Raw genomic sequence first — 4,838 nt, forward strand, 5'->3', positions numbered from 1 at the left:
ATTGCCAGTCAGGGAAAACGTGTGCAAAAAGATAGGAAAAACGTGTGGAAGAAAAAAAAATCAGAACAAACAAATGACTTGTCCGGCTACTGCTAGGAAAAGCCAATTAATAATGTAAGATAAGCGGAATACGACCACATATACTATTGTGTTGTTTATAGTCTCAAGGTATAGAGAGGATATGCAGTGAGGTAATAATCGAAAAAACAAATTTAGGGGAAGTCCCATAATACAGTAAATGCATTTGTCACTACGGTACAATAGGGTGGGTGATACAATCAAAAGCTTTTGAAAAGCCGATGATTAGGGTATCCCAATCATAAACGGAACTGTGTGAAGAAGTACGTGAAAGGTATGGCGACGTACCTGCAACTCTGTCTCCGCACACGATATCCGCATACGAACCAGGAGCCAGACGGTATATTATACTTAGCAAACAAGTAGCATTCTCGTACCGGGGAGTGATATCACTAATTATGTGTGTTCCTATGGTTTGATTATTTTATTTATTTATTCATTCATTCATTCATTCATTCATTTATTCATTCATTCATTCATTCATTCATTCATTCATTCATTCATTCATTCATTCATTCATTCATTCATTCATTCATTCATTCATTCATTCATCCATTCATTCGTTCATGCATTCATTCACTCATTCATTTATTTATTTATTTATTTATTTATTTATTTATTTATTTATTTATTTATTTATTTATTTATTTATTTATTTATTTAGTCGCATCCATGTAGGAGATATTGCCAATGACAAGTACTGGACAGTTATATAGTACCTTAGCTGTATTCTAGTCTGCATTGGCCATTTATAAAGCGCACACACAATTGAGTGTAAGAAGTGTCAGCAAGTGCATTATTAAAAAAGACGTCTATTATGCCGTTGAGTTGATAACGTGCTCTTTGAGAAAGCAAACGTCAGAGTAGGGACATGTATAGATTAGCAACAGAATATGTACTTTAAGCAGGCTTGTGGGTGGCCATCCTAGAATCTACCAGCACACAAGGATTAACATACCAATGGATATGTATTTTTGTCAACACACAAAAGCATGTCGATGCAGTCGCATCAAACAAGAAATTAAGAATTTTGTTTATTGTAGAATCAATATCTAACGAGACGAAAACTATAGACCTGTATATAGGCCTATGTGATAATTTAAATTAGAAGTATTTAAACAATTGTTTCGAATATAAAATATTTACTAAGAAAAATAATAATCATAAATAATAATCATATACTAATTAGAGTAAGGAAGAAATGTTTGTGACGATTTATCGTCCAAATGCGTGCACAGATCTGGAAGAAACATATTGTAGTGCAATTTTTAAGGTGTCTTACGAGTATTGGAATTATTGGCGGAACCAGAGAGGGGTGATGGTCGGTGAGGTCCAGATGTTGGTATATAGCCAACAGTTTTTTTTCTTCTTTATTTGTGGGGGGGGGGGTGGTTGGGGGGGGTGGAGTTTATAATGGTAATAATTTTCAGGCTAAACTAATATTATTTTTGGCTTTCAAGTTCATCAAAGATGGGAGGGTGACAGTCTGGACCTGCTCCCGTACTCACACCCTCGCGAAAGGCATAATAATAATAATAATAATAATAATAATAATAATAATAATAATAATAATAATAATAATAATAATAATAATTATAATAATAATAATGTTAATAATAATAATGTTAATTATAATAATAATAATAATAATTATAGTAATAATAATAATAATAATAATAATAATACAGGAATTTGTAAGGCGCCTTAACTTACAACTGTACAGTGGAAGGTGTTCAGTATATAAGTGGAATGCGTGCCATTTTAGTCAGTGCCGCTGATACAAAAGTAAATAAATAAATTGACCATGTTAAACCATATTTACAATCACAACATTTTGCTCTTATAATATATATGCTTACATGTAAAATGTCATTTAGAATGTATACTGTTTGTGTAAAAATTAAAACCACACTTATCAATTATTCGTCAATGAATAATATACTTTCAGTACAGTAAATTTGTCAAAGAGGTAAAGTGTGTGTGTGTTTTTTTTTTGTTTTTTGTTTTTTTTTTAATATAGTTAAAGTCGTAGCAACCATGATATTACGCATAATATACGGTATGACTTTGAAAATAATTATATATAGAATTTTTTTTTAAAAGATCTTTACAAAACCAAAAATAGTAATTACAAGGACCATGTATTACTTATGTTAATTAATAGCACATTTAGATTGACTGGGACTATAATAAAAACAATAATTCAGGCGACAAACATCTGGTACTGGTACTGGGATGGGCATTTATAATGCCCCTCTTCCTTGATGTTATAAAGCGCAATTCTTTCCCTGGTCATTTTGTCCATATGCTAAGTGCTGCTGCTGGTATTCTGCGCAGGAGTAGGCAAACTCACCAGGTACCCATTTATACCCTGGGTGAAGAGAATTAATGTGTCTTGCTCAGGGACACAAGTGAAATGTACAGCGTGGGATTGAAACCCCGACCTCGAAGTTGGGAAATCAAACCGTTCCCCCTGCGCCAAACCGCTTCTACAAATTCCTATGGGGAACCATTTTTGGTGTCTCCTCGATAGGGGTTCTACCGTACTAGAATACCGTAGGGATTCTAGTGCATTGTGCGTGTATGTACACACACCATGTACATGGTGTACCGCATATACATACTGCCATGTATAGAGCAAGTTTCTAGGTACATTATTTTTGCGTGTATGCATTAAATACTAGTGTTGTATCGGCATACCATAAGAGTGTGAAATCAATCGCCTCTAATCGGAATCGGCGTTGGTTATACGTCTGCATAGAAAGCAGAAGGTCCCGGGTTCTAATCCCGGTTGGAGCAATGTTTCCACGCTCGAAGATTCCTCTTCTTTACCGTTTTAAATTGATGTATAAAGCATTACCGTGAGACGATTTATAGACTCTCATTACGTGTAACATTGTTATATATGTATATATGGGCCTATGTGTAATTTGCATTATATCAGCCGCGACCTACGCAGAGTAGGAATACGCTATAGCTTACCTGAGCCCCACTTTGTGAGGGCGTATATCAGTGGAAAATTAATCTGCAATTCTACCACACCAGGGTCTTCCTGTCTAGCAAAATGATGCCCGTCTTGACAGCAATAGATCGCGGGTTCAAATCCCGCCAGAGGCACTTTTTATATTCGATACGATCTTTACATCATTGTTTCTTTATTCGAACGCTCTAATTATATTTGATTATATATAAGCCTAAATATACGTATATATAAAAGTATTTACTTATTATTATTATTATTATTATTATTATTATTATTATTATTATTATTATTATTATATGAATATTTATCACAGTGCTACGCAGCAACGTAGTTTATATAGGCCTATAATATATAATACATTTTTATATCCACTAGTAGGCATATATAATAGATAAAATAATAATAATAATAGTATTCAGAGTTTTCAGTTGTATGAAAAATGTTTACGGCTGGTTTACGGTGCTACACAGTAATCCTAATTTGAATATTATTTACTCCGTTAGAGGCACTTTCTATGTTTGATACGATCTTTCAGTCAGTTGTATGAGAGAAAGTGCCTGGGGCTTAGATTTGCACGTATACTTACACGTATACCTACAAGTCTAAAGGTATAATATCCGCATTGAATGATTAGCGAAAAGTTGCAGGTCAATACACCTTTTATGATACAAAATATTTCAGCACTGTTAATATAAATTATCTATATGTCTATATTGTGTATACGCTTCTATCCAGCAAACCTAATATATATATATTTTTTTGCCCATTTCAGGTTCAAAATGTTCTTATTTTGTTCTTATTTTTACACATTTTTCAAACATAGAAAATTATTACCGTATTGTACAGCAGTATATGTACGGTAATGTATTAATTAGAGTATTACATAGCCACAATAACTGCACAAAGGTACAGATAAGACTTGCTGGCTTTTCTAGTTAAAAAAAAAATAAAATAAAAAATCTCATTTGACGTTTTACCTCAGCCTCAATTTGTTTTTATTTTGTTCTTAATTTTTAAGCAATTTAGGCCTCAGTGTTCTGATAAAAGAAAGTGTATATACACTTCATGGTTTGGCGCGGATTTAATAAGTAGGAGACAGGCCTATGAGGGCATATTTTAAAATATATGAATATATATAGCTGTCATTCCAAAGAGTGCATGTTTGTACATGATGGGTGTATATCAATACCTACTTAATTTCTGCCTGTTGATTATTCCCGTACTTGCACAGTTTACCAACAAATGCTAATTGCTTGAGGGCTGACCGCAGCTAGCAGACTTGAGTGTACATAATGAGCTTACAAATTAGAATTCAATGTTTTCGTTTCTTCAACTCCAAAGATCAAGTAAGATGAAAACATAAGGATAAACCGATACATTATCTAAGCCAGCCGTAGACATGGCTGCCAGAGTTCATGGAGTTAATCACCACTGTCTGTCATCTTTGGCATCGTTAAGTAATGGAAGACTTAGCGCAGACCTATAGGTCCCAGCATTTAACTGCACACTTACAACAAAAATATTAGTATAGAATAAAGTAAACGATAAAATTTGAACAGCCACAGAATAAACCAGAGTAAATCATAGATTTGTATGAGTAATATACATATATCTTTAGTGACATCTGTGTTTGTGTTCTCGTGTTTTGTGTCTTCCTGTCGGTTTTCTTTTTGCCATCGTTTGGGCTCTGCCCCTCCCTTGCGCGTGTTATTTTTTTAAAAATACATGTTACCTCTTGTCTAAGGAGTAGTTACAGGCACGTCTCTTATACACATCT

Source organism: Anneissia japonica, unplaced genomic scaffold, assembly GCF_011630105.1.
Source record: "Anneissia japonica isolate Jap-2015-1 unplaced genomic scaffold, ASM1163010v1 scaffold6788_len1366326_cov149, whole genome shotgun sequence".
NCBI classification, from domain to species: domain Eukaryota; kingdom Metazoa; phylum Echinodermata; class Crinoidea; order Comatulida; family Comatulidae; genus Anneissia; species Anneissia japonica.